A 13,445-nucleotide genomic window follows, 5' to 3' on the forward strand; every position below is an offset into this window, starting at 1 on the left:
TAGTTCTTGTAGAATAAGCATAGAGAAAATTAACTATCTGATCTAATTCTCCGAAGAGAGACACAACTATCAGCAACAAGTCATGACTATACTGGTCTCGCAGCTGATTGCACAGGGATTTATGGGAGGGCAACCCCCCACCCCACCTTGCTAAAGCCCTGGGACTGCACACACAGATCCACCCTACAACCATTGCAGCGCCAATGTCCTAGCTTCATCACTTTCTTTTTTGCACTCTTCTCTGAAGAGCCTCTTAGCGGCCCAAAATTCCAGCTATGCCATCTTTGTGGCTGATACCTCCAGAGATAGTAACCTCTCTCTCTCTCTCTCTCTCTCTCTCTCTCTCTCTCTCTCTCTCTCTCACTTTCTGTCCAGTCTCTCTTTCACTCTCTCTCTCTCTCTCACTTTCTGTCCAGTCTCTCTTTCACTCTCTCTCTCTCACTTTCTGTCCAGTCTCTCTTTCACTTTCTCTCTCTCTCTCTTTCACTTTCTCTCTCTCTCTCTCTCTCTCTCTCTCACACACACACACACACACACACACACACCTTGTATTTACTTGTACTTGTACAGGCACCTATGAACCACTTATATTTCCATATTATTTTATCATCAACCCATCTTGAGAAATGAATCATTTTATGTTTTGGGAATATATATAGGGACTAGAATAATGAGGTTATATAGATGTTCTATTTTTAATTTTTTTGAGAAGTCTCCATATTGTTTCCATAGAGGCAGAAATAGAAAACAGAATCACCAAAAGTTAATAGTTTGTTTGTTTTAACTAAACCCCTATTTAACTGCATTGATTACTTTTGGGCTTTTTCAAATAGATTTGTTTTCATTTATGTGAGTGGCATCTGATTGTTGTTTTGATATGCATCTCCCTGATAATTAATGAAGATGAATATCAGGGAAAATCTACCATTATTTTGCATGTTGTTCTCGAGGCAGGTGGAAGAGCTTTGAGAAAGCATGGGGGAATATCTACCATTATTTTGCATGTTGTTCTCGAGGCAGGTAGAAGAGCTTTGAGAAAGCATGGGGGAAAATCTACCATTATTTTGCATGTTGTTCTCGAGGCAGGTAGAAGAGCTTTGAGAAAGCATGGGCTGAGTTTTAAAACCTTCACTCCAAAGACAAGCATTCACTTCTGTTTTAAGCATCATGACCACTAACAAGTGCAACATAAGAATAAGTAACTCTCCACAAAGAAGGAACAATAGAGAGAAATACTGCAGGGAGAAAAAGAATGTTCAACAAATAGAAATGGAATTTATTACAAAGAATAATTACTACTTTGAAAAATAACATTGGAAATCTTTTTTTTTTTTTTTTTTGGTTTTTGAGTCACACCCAGAGGTGCTCAGGGGTTACTCCTGGCTGTCTGCTCAGAAATAGCTCCTGGCAGTCACAGGGGACCATATGGGACACAGGGATTCGAACCAACCACTTTTGGTCCTGGATCGGCTGCTTGCAAGGCAAACGCCACTGTGCTATCTCTCCAGGCCCACATTAGAACATTTATCTTCCATTTCTCCTGACATGAATAACTGTCTTTTCTTCATTATATGATACTTTTCTCCATTTAGCCACATGATGCCCAAAGAAATAATTCCCAAAAGCCAAAGATACCAACAATACTCAAAATTTATCTTAGAATTCATACCAATTGGGAATAAGAATAGATTTTTTTTAGTGAACTTTGATATTTTAGTATTAAATAGGTCTCAGCTAATCCTCTATAACACTTCTTAATTTTTTAAATTCTAGTCAAAGAATTTGTTACATTTAGGGCTACCATCTTCAAACATTACTTATTTCTGATTCATATGCCCAAAACTTCTACCTCGATCTTTCTGAGTCCTTTTAATAAAATTTAAAAAGAAACTATACATTACAATGTGGTGACAATGTAGTGAAGGAAGACACAATTTGAAATTGGAGATGTGTGTGCTTTCATGTGCTATTGCTGCCAGTGCCTAAGTTTTTCGACTCTAGGTGAATAACTGAAATTCTTTAGAAACTCAATTTTCTTACCTGTTCAATTGAAATACTTACGCATCCAATACCGGGGTCTTAGGGGAATTAAATTGTATAGTACATATCAGATACTCTCTGAATTCTAAAGGAAGAAAAACTGCTAACTGATTTTTATGGTTCTTGCTATTTTTTCATTTGACATAAGAATCCATCCATTTGGCTTGCTGTTCATTCTGAAGTTCAGGAAGCTAAAAAAGATTTTATGAGGCTGTGATACATTACTTTTCTTCACAATTTAAAGTGATTAAAACATCTTGTTTTGGAAGGAAATGGGTGACATAGATGGAAAGACAGAATCTTCTACAGGTCTGGCTTTATTGTGCTGTGTATACAAAAGATTTGACTATAACAGAATACATATCTATTTGCCAAAGTGTCAGTTCCTTCTTGTCTAACATTTGTCAAAGTTCCCAAGTGATCTCAGTTGAAATAGCCTTTATATTAGAAACCGTGTCTCCAGTTAGCATCCTTGAAATTAATTAGCTCCTGCAATAATAATAATAAAATACTTAACAGTGTTTCTGAGAAGGCTAATAAATTACCCTTTATTCAAATAAAATATCACCTAAAATAACAAAATAAAAATAACATAGAGAGTTATGACCATGCCCATAAATGCTGTTGCCATGTTCGCACCTGGACAGCTCCATACACTCCCTCTTTTCTCAAACGAGAAGTAAACGAAGTCATAAAAATTTATGGGTACACTGCCCACACAACAGAAAGCTGGCAACTTTGGGAGGAAAGGGTGAGCCAAGACCTGGCCCTACCAAAGTCATGCCTACTCTATGCATCACTCAGAATCACCATTTTGCTGACAGCCCCATCCTCAACCACCACTCTATGATTTCCTGCAGAGACACTAATCTTACCAAATTTCAGGAATGCGGGTTTTTGGAATGTTAACAGCAGGGCTTTTTGGGCACCTTCCCACCATAGATATGGAAGACTCCTTCCAGGAGTCCTGGCAGTTGTGTATATGCCTCTAATAAACATCATTGTTTCAGTAATAGTGCTTTGAATTTCTGGACAACTTCATTTGTTTGATGCTGTCATCCCTAGAGGAACATACAAATTTAATAGAATGGATAACTAACAAGAACTTCTTAAACCATCTGTCACTGTATAATGATTTCATTGTAGATACAATAATTTCCACAAATGTGCTTGTTACTACACTTTTTCTTTTTTCTTTCAGTTTTTTATAAAAATTTTCTTCTCTTCCTTTATATTTTTCTTGTTTTTTTTTCTATTCTTAATTTTTTTCAATTAATTTTCTCTCACTTACCTGGAAACAAATGTACAAGGACCAACTATGTCAACTATGTGATTAATTTTCTTTAAATAAAGTGAAATATATCAGTACAGCATTTATTGAAAACATAATATTTTTTTTGGTTTTTCGGGCCACACCTGTTTGATGCTCAGGGGTTACTCCTGGCTAAGTGCTCAGAAATTGCCCCTGGCTTGGGGGGACCATATGGGATGCCGGGGGGATCAAACCGTGGTCGCGATCTTTTCTTGGCTTGCGCTTGCAAGGCAGACACTTACCTCTAGCACCACCTTGCCGGCCCTGAAAACATAATTTTCATACAAGTTTACATTTTCCAGCATATGGAGTAATAATGCTAATGTATTGGCAGATCGGAAAAAATAATAACCAAACATCAGTGAGCAATAGCTTAATTTTAAAAGTCTTCGCAATACTATTTGGTGCTACTAATACGTTACCCAAAGGAAATAATATAGAGATTGGGAAATCCATTTCACTAAATATTTTCTACTTAAAAATGAAAAACATGGGCCAGAGAGATAGCATGGAGGTAGGGCATTTGCCTTGCATGCAGAAGTATGATGGTTCGAATCCCATATGGTCCCTCGAGCCTGCCAGGAGCAATATCTGAGCATAGAACCAGGAGTAACCCCTGATGCTGCCGGATGTGACCCAAAAACTAAAAAAAAAAAAAAAAAAAAAAAAGGAAAAAAAAAAAGAGAAAAGAAAGACATGTGGTCAAACTCATTTATCACAACTTTTATTTTTCTTTAGTATGAGGATTTCTTTGGCAAATTATTGTTGGATAATTCCTACTTGCTAGTAAAGACCATAAAAAGTTAATGAAGTAGAGAGATATATTTAATAATTACAGTTAAAAGTCAGGTATATTTCTAATTTAAGGATGATGCAGGGGTCTCAAACTCGTGGCCCGTGGGCCGTTTGCGGCCCTCTGTACAACATTTTGTGGCCCTGCCCTAGAGGAATCTTTTTCAGTTTTGTTTTCTTTTAGTTGTTTGGGTCACACCCCCCAATGTTCAAGGCTTACTACTGACTTTGCACTCAAGGATCACCCTGACTTTGCCTCCTGCGGCCCCCAGGTAAATATAGTTTGAGACCCCTGAGAGGATACAATTTGGAGAATTATTTATTTTTTTTTAAATATATTTAAGCACCGTGATTACAAGCATGTTTGTAGTTGGATTTTAATTATTAAAAACAACAACAACAACTAGTCACCAGTGCAACATTTTCACCACCAATACTCTCCATTTCCCTGCTCCGCTACACCTTGCCTGTATTCAAGATAGGCATTCTATTTCTCTCACTCATTACCATGGTCATGGTAATTGCCATTATAGTTATTTCTCTAACTAAACTCACCACTCTTTGTGGTAAGATTCATGTCATAGGCCAAACCTTCCAGCCCTCATCTCTTATTGTCTCTGTGTATTATTACAATAATGTCTTTTTTAAAAACCCATAGAGTGAGACTATTTTTTGTCTCTCTCCCTCTGACTTATTTCACTCAGCATAATAGTTTCCATGTCCATCCATGTATAGGAAAATTTCATGATTTCATTTTTTTCTGACAGCTGCATAGTAATCCATTGTGCATATGAACCACAGCTTCTTTAGCCACTCATCTTTGTCGGGCATCTCAGTTGTTTCCAGTTGTTTCTGGCTATTGTAAATAACAATACAATAAAATAGGTGTGCAGAAGGCCTTTTTGTGTTGTGTTTTTGTGTTCCTGGACCTAAGGTACATTTGTAGGAGTTGTAGAGCTGGATTAGATGGGAGCTCAATTTCCAGTTTTTTGAGGAATCTCCATATTGTTTTTTATAAAGGCTGGTCTAGAAGGCATTCCCACCAGCAGTGAATGAGAGTTCCTTTCAGGGAGGAGAATTCTTTAATTTCACATTATTTTCCAAAACAATTTTTGGTTGATTGATGATTGGTAAGAATGTAACAATGAAATGAAATATTTCAACAAAACTAGGAGGAATTAGTAAAAACTCAGTATGATTGTATAATTTTTATAATTGATATCTCTTTTAAAAAGACAATAAATGATGAGATTATAAATAGGACTACCTAAAAAAAAAGGGCATCTAAAAATGTTCTTAGAAAGAATAAAGCCTGGGGCAGGAGTGGTGGCACAGGGTGTAAGGTGTCTGCCTTGCATGCTCTAGACTAGGACAGACCATAGTTTGATCCCCTGGCATCCCATATGGTGCCCAAAGCCAGAGGTGATTTCTGAGCATATAACCAGGAGTAACTCCTAAGCATCACTGGGAAAATAAAACAAAAGAGAAAAAAAGAAAACCAAAAGAAAGAGAGTAAAGCCTAGAGTAAATGGAAGATTTGGAAAAATATAACACTAAAATTAGTGCTGTGTATGTTCTATAGTTGAAAGAATAAAGGATTTGATTCAATGTTATAGGCAAATGCTCTCAGGTTTTTAAATTCACAGATAGCAGTCAAAACTTATTTTGCTTTAGTATTTGCTAATAAATGAAAAAGTCTTCAATTAAACATGAAAACTAAATAAATGATACAATCAGTAATAAACTAAGTTATAGAAAAAGGTAATATAAAACTTCAGATATCTATAAATAAGCTTGAATATGTAGATGCAGGTGAATTATCAATTTGGGGTATTACAAAAAGTTTTAACAGTCATTTAAGACTTTTTAAAATTAATTTATTCATTTATTTATTGGTTTGAGGGCCACACCCAGCAATGCTAAGGGGTTACTCCTGGCTCTGCACTCAAAAATTGCCCCTGGCAGGCTGGGGACATATGAGAGACCAGTAATTAAACCGGGTTCCTCCTGGGTCAGCCACATGGAAGGCAAATGCCCTACCGCTCTGCTATCACTCTGGCCTCCATTTAAGACTTCTTTTTAGAAATATTATCCAAAGTCAGGATCTAATATAATATAAAATATGATAATTTACCATTTTATAAAATGAAGAGCTAGCAATTTTGAAATGATAGAAAAATTATTAAGTAATATTTAAAAGAGAACATTAAATTTCTGTTAATGCCTCAGGGAAAGCGTCTTCCTACTAGAAGACACAGTAGTAAAAGAGGAAGCGCTGAATGTGTTCTAATTCTAAATGTGCCAGTTGGTATTTGTATTTCTTTGTATTTCTATCTAAAAACCACAACCACCACCACCAACAAATAACTACTGCAAATCAATTTTAGAAGCAACTTTGAGGTTTATATAACTTTTTAATTAAGTGTACTTAGGCATAGAAATGCTGCTTATGTATATCATCATATTTCTATATTAATACAGAATAAGGGTTAAACCTGGTAGACCAGACGACTCTTCTGAAATCTATATTAATCAACATTTCATCAATGGATATAGAAGTTATTCTTGTTATATTTAAAAGCTTAGTAATCATAGCCTCAAGATATAAGATTTAATTTCATAATATTGCCAAATCAGATTTCTAGACAAAAATACCAGCCAAAATGATGAATTTAACAGGCAAAAAAGTGTGATGTCTAGACTTAGAAATGCATATGTATGTTTTAAAAAGTAGGTAAAAGCTTGTTGTTCAAATAAAATAGCTTATAATGTATAATTGGCAATATGGTTAAAATAACATCATTAAAGATACAGAGCCTTTAAATCTCAGACAATCACATCAAGTCAAAACCTGGCAACCAAGGATGCATAAAAAGTCATGCTGCTCAATTCAGTACATCTTTAATTCAAGAGAAATATCTTCACTTTGTTAAAAGACCTTGAGATATTGGTGGTGTCAGGAAATGACCATCTACAGAAAGTTTAAAGAAACTGAGTCAGGTTAACCTTAGCAATAAGATTAGTGAAAAACCTTAATAGCTGTCCTCAAATACCTAAAGTGCCAAATGTTGTTCTAGGGATTATTTTCCCTGTGTCACTTCAGAGGGCAGAGCAGGAATCGCTGAATAAAAGCAAAATGAAATCAGATTGTTGACTTGGAGAAACAACTTTATAATAACACCTCACGCTTTACAAAAGGAAGGGCTGCTTGGTGAGATAAAATCTCTATTGTTGCAGACTTAAGGCAAGACTAGTTGTGATCAATTAAGGAATCTATACAGCACATTTCTGCTTTGGCTGGTCTCTAAGGTCTTTAACAATGCTCAGTTTCTATGATTTTATTAGAAATTTGTCTTCATTTTCAGGACAAATATATGTCAATCTATTTATTTATATGTCCCTTATTGCATAGATATCCTTAGACAGTTTGTAGTGGAAAGTATATTATTTTTTATTGTAGTTATTGAAGTGGAAAATATATTATTGAAGTGAAAAGTATATTATTAAGGGACTTTTTAAGAAATCAGTCAACTCTTAAAATTTGCTGATTTATCATCTTTGGGGTTTCCTTACTTTATAGAAGTAAAATATTACACACGATTTTGAAATAAAATTTTCCTGGATTGTTAAGGTTGAAAGACATGCTTTTGTACTATTATGCTAGAATTTTCCACCTGAGAAATCCTTGACACTCATAGTTAAGTTTTTAATGGTAACCACACCTCAATATTCTAACTATAAATTACTTTTATTCTCATATATTACCTTTTATTCTTCAAATTCATATGGTAGGTATGTAACTATTCAGTCACAAGCTGTATAGTTTCCATAATGATAATAAATTGACTGAGTTTAGGATATTTCTCCCTAATGATTATAAAAGTACTGTTGGAAGTGCTTATTATAAGCAAGAATAGAAATATTAGTATGTATGATAAACAGGATAAAACAGAGGGTCATGGTAAGTTACAGCATGAATTGTAATGAAAATTAGTTACTATAAATCAACAAAATTATACTATAAGTAAAATGGTCTAACTATGATAAAAATTTTTTGTACTGTCTCTTTCTATGCCTATGGTAGTTATTACACTTTTTCATTGATCCTAGTCTTCAGAATCCTCCACAACACAGTTTTGTAGATGTTCACTATAGCTGACTTAAATTATTGTTCATTTTAATATAATACCTTATAAATTTAGAAAAGGCAATAGTAACCATTGACTTTGCATTAATCAGACTCTATTTCTGGACCAGGGAGATAACCACATAGTAGCACACATACTTAGGATATGCAAAGTCCTGAGTTTGATGTTGGTACCATCTAGCAACCACCTGTGAAACTGCTGGCTCCTGAGCACAGGAAGTCCAAGATGCACACATCATAGGTTAAATAGTGAACTATTAGGCTCCAATCATTGGGCTGAGGATTTCTGGGCGTGGCTACTAGGCTCAGCATTTCTGGATGTGACCCCTATTAAAATAATAATGATTACCCTGTTTCTATGGATAGGGAAAAGAGATTGGTTGATTTACTTTACAAAAAAATATAGATTCTGAGTCTAGTGTTATTGGAAGGAAAGTGATAGCTTATTGAGAAGATTGGGACTTTGACTCAAAGAGTACAAACTATGGCATGTGGGTACAGAATGAATTTCTCTTATGTATGGTTTCTTTTTTCTTTTTTGGGTTTTTGAGTCACACTTGGTAGCACTCAGGGATTACTCCTAGCTTGGTGCTCAGAAATCACTCCTGGTAAGCATGGGGGACCATATGGGATGCTGGGATTTGAACCACCGTCCACCCTGGTTTGTGCACAAAGCAAACGTCCTACTGTTGTGCTATCTCTTCAGCCCCTGCATGATTTATTTGGAAAATGTACCTACTTTACCATCTTTGGGGTTTCTTTACTTAATAAAAGTAAAATATTACACACAATTTAAAAATAAAACATTACTGGATTGTTATTATGCGATAGATTTTACCTAAGAAATCCTTGACACTCATAGTTAAGTATTTTCTTTTATTATTTATCAACAATGATGCTTAAAGAAAAGCGTTAATATTTTTTGTGAATTGTTAAAAATATTTTTCTGTAAATACTATTTTTCAAAACTGAGGTTGTGTTATGTACATTTTGAATTCTGAAAGCTAATTTACTTTTGAACACATTGTGAAATGGGAATATATTCCATTACTGAAGATTTTTAGTATTTATAAATTGGAAAGGTATTACATGATTTAGTTCAAAGATTTTATTTTATATATACAGGAAATTTTTATCAAAATTTATGAAGAAATCCAGAGGTCTGGTTGAAGTGAATTTTATAAATTAATAATTTAAAATTTTACAAATTACAATTTGTAATTTACAATTTAATTTACAATTAAAACATTTAGAATCCAGGCTTCTGAATTTTAGCTAGATTTTTCTGCCATGTTATAAATTCCTACACACTATCTTTTTTATTAATATCTTTATTTAAACACTTTGATTACAAAGATGATTTTACTTGAGTTTTAGTCATGAAAAGAACACTACACCTTCACCAGTGCAACATTCCCACCACCAATGTCCCAAAACTCCCTCCTCCCCCTCCCTGTACTCTAGACAGGCTTTCCACTTCCCTCATTCATTCACATTGTTATGATAGTTCTCAATGTACTTATTTCTCTAATTGCACTCACCACTCTGTGGTGAGCTTCATGTCGTGAGCTGGACCTTCCAGCCCTCCTCTCTTTGTCTCTGAGGATTATTGCAAAACTGTTTTTTAATTTTTCTTAAAACCCATAGATGAGTGAGACTATTCTGTGTCTATCTCTCTCCCTCTGACTTATTTCACTCAGCATAATAGATGTACATGTACATGTACATCCATGTACATCCATGCCTACACACTATCTTAAGTATGCTTTCTGAAATTGAAACAGAAAGTTCATGCTGTAACATTTTTATTACTTATTGCAGATACTCCTCTCTTAACTACCTACCTGTTTAGTGACCGCTCGTGCTTACGACCATCTCTTCACCTTTAATTAATTAATTAATTAATTTTTTTTTGTTTTTTTTTGTTTTTGAGCCACACCCAGTAACGCTCAGGGGTTACTCCTGGCTATGTGCTCAGAAGTTGCTCCTGGCTTGGGGGACCATATGGGACACCGAGGATCGAACCGCGGTCCGTCCAAGGCTAGCGCAGGCAAGGCAGGTACCTTACCTTTAGCGCCACCGCCCGGGCCCTAATTAATTTATTTTTAAGCCTACAGCACCCGGTATTCCCAGGCGGTCTCCCATCCAAGTACTAACCATGCCTGACCCTGCTTAGCTTGAGATCAGACGAGATCGGGCGCGTTCAGGGTGGTATGACCATAGACATTTTATTTTATTTTAAATATCCTTTTTCCATCTTGTACACTCGACAGAAGAGTACTGTGGTTTTGGTGCTTTAATGTACCTACTTACTAACTTTATGTTCTGTAATACATTGCAGTACTGTGTGTAAATTACACAATCTATGCAAATTAAAACAAGTGGAAGTTTTCAGTTTGATTTTTCTCATTATTTTATTTATTCAGAATACTGTTTTGTCAAGTACTATGCATATACTGTACTACTGTATACAGTACATGTTGTTCCTCACTTAACAACCAATTCACTTAACGACGAGTCTTTGAAACAGAACTTGGTTGTTAAGCGAGGAGAATCTGTATTCATGCTTTTCTTTTACTATAATTTTGTTTTGTTTTGGGGTTACACCGAGTGGCATTTAGGTATTAAACTTGTCTGTGAGCTCAGAAATGACTCCGCACATGGCTGGGGGACCATATAGGATGTCGGGTATCAAATATTACCTGCTGTGCTATTACGCCAACCCCAACTACTTTTAAGGTTATTTTTTGTTTGTTTTGGGGCCACACCCGGTGACACTCAGGGGTTACTCCTGGCTGTGCGTTTAGAAATCGCTCCTGGCTTGGAAGACCATTTGGGATGCTGGGGATAGAAGCCAGGTCCATCCTGAGTCAGCCAGGTACAAGCATACGCCTACTGCTGTACTAGCACTCTGACCGCTACTTTTAAGTTTTATATCATAAATGTGAACATATTCAGCTACATTTTCTGTAAAGACATTTAATGCTAGTTTACCAAATCTAGGTAACTTTTTCCTATTTTATTTTAAAGTAAGACATAATTTACAATGCTACTAGTGATATTTTTTGGGGGAGGGGGGTCACACCCGGCAGTGCTCTATGCTCAGAAATCAGACCCTGCAGACTCAGGGGAGCATATGGGATGCCAGGATTTGAACCAATGTCCTTCTGCATGCAAGGCAAATACCTTTCCACTGTGCTATCTCTCAGGCTCCTATTAGTGATAGTTTTAAGTATACAATATTACAATCTTACACCCACCACCAGAGTGCCTGTTTCCCTCCACCACTTTCTCAATATCCCTTCCCACTCACCCTCCCTAGTAAGCTCAGTTCTGTGGTCCATTTTTAGCTTCAGTTATAATTGGCTCTGTGCTATTCCTTTCTATGTTCTTTATATTCCACATACGGAGGCATCATTTTGTGTCTATTTCTCTCCTTTTAACTAATGTAGCGTATTTCATACAGGTTATAGAAAGTTGTAAGACTCTTTATTTTAAAGCAGAGTAGTATCCATTTTTAACACTTTCTTCTGCTATAAAGATTTATTAATTTTATAATTTACATGTCACCTTTTATTTTAGTTTATTTTAGTTCAAGAAAAATGCATTTTAATTATCTGATTGATAGATAATCAACAACACCATGGCTTTTTCAATACCAAAAAGGCTAGGAATCTCTACAATTAGAGACGGTATCCTTAGGAGCATACATCTGTTTTCTTCCAAATACCAGTCAGTTAATTAGAAAGATTTATTTTCTTCCACGATATTTTCATTCTTCAGGTGCACAATTTCTTGTCCTATTCATCTTATTTGACATAACATGAATTCAATTAGGTTTTTAATAGTCAAGAGACATGTTTTAGGATTTTGGAATTGAGTAGCTACAAGTATACCCAATATATCCTGTCAAAAATACTAATGTCAGGGGCCCGAGTGATAGCACAGCAGATAGGATGTTTGCCTAGCACATGGTCAACCCTGGGTTTGATTCCAGGTAATCCATATGGTTCCCTGAATCTGCCAAGAGTGATTTCTGAGCTCAGAGCCAGTAAACCTGAGCACTGCTGGGCTTGGCCCCCAAACCAAACCAAACCAAATCAAAACCCCAAACCCAAAATGACTAATGTCAGGTTATTTAAAGAGTAGTCTCAGAAAGAAAACATTTAATTAAATGTATGCATAACATACTTTTGGTATCATTGTGGGATATTTTAAAACTTTTCTCAATACATCAAGTAGATATTAATGCAACAGTTCTTACATTTTTCTCACTTGTCCTCTTCTTTCTCTTAGTGTTATTACCTTTTTATACTACTTTTGCTGTAGCTACTATTACACTACTTGGATATTCCTTATTTTGCATAGAGTGCAGCTCACATTTCTTGCTTCTCTTTCCTAATTTAACTCTGGCAAAGATGAGAAGTCCCTTTCATTAACTGACAGATTCTAAACTCCCATGCCAACACAGAATAGGATAGAAGTTTTGTATTTTTTGGCTCACATCAGGGAGCCTATCTCACTGGACACCCTCATCACTGTTGGGCAGGCTGGAGCTGAGGTGATTATAAACCCTTTTGCAACAGCACAAACTTGGAGAACTTCCTTACACCTCCAGGACTCATGATCTGGATTTTTCCAAGGTTTGGAACAAATGTGTAAATCATTTGGCTTAAAGAATTAAAACCCATTTTCAAAGTGTGTAGTGATGGAGTGATTCTTCCTGTGTCCAGGCACCAGCCTACCACTGGTGAGTCAGTGATTACACTGACAATCACAGTTAAAAGTCACCTCTCAATTTAGTACTATGCAATCTTTTTTGAAAGCATACCTGTTAATCTTTTTTTTTTTTTGGTTTTTGGGTCACACCCGGCAGCGATCAGGGGTTACTCCTGGCTCTATGTTCAGAAATCGCCCCTGGCAGGCACAGGGGACCATATGGGATGCCAGGATTCTAACCACCATCCCTCTGCATGAAAGGCAAATGCCTTACCTCCATGCTATCTCGCCGGTCCCATAACTGTTAATCTTTAAACCATAATATCTCACTGACCCTCTCATTTTAGTCATTTATTTTCTAGAGTTTTTGATAATACAGAACTTAGTTTGTTTTGGTTTGGGCCAGCTCCTGTGATGCTCAGGTTTTTTTTTCTG

General features: G+C 35.9%; 1 pseudogene; it reads right to left on the reverse strand.

Moving 5' to 3' along the window:
* Positions 1-10,399: 10,399 nt before the first annotated feature.
* Positions 10,400-10,516, reverse strand: LOC126010346 (uncharacterized; annotated as a pseudogene).
* Between the last annotated feature and the right edge of the window lie 2,929 nt (positions 10,517-13,445).

The sequence above is a fragment of the Suncus etruscus genome, chromosome 5, assembly GCF_024139225.1.
Source record: "Suncus etruscus isolate mSunEtr1 chromosome 5, mSunEtr1.pri.cur, whole genome shotgun sequence".
Classification (NCBI taxonomy): Eukaryota; Metazoa; Chordata; class Mammalia; order Eulipotyphla; family Soricidae; genus Suncus; species Suncus etruscus.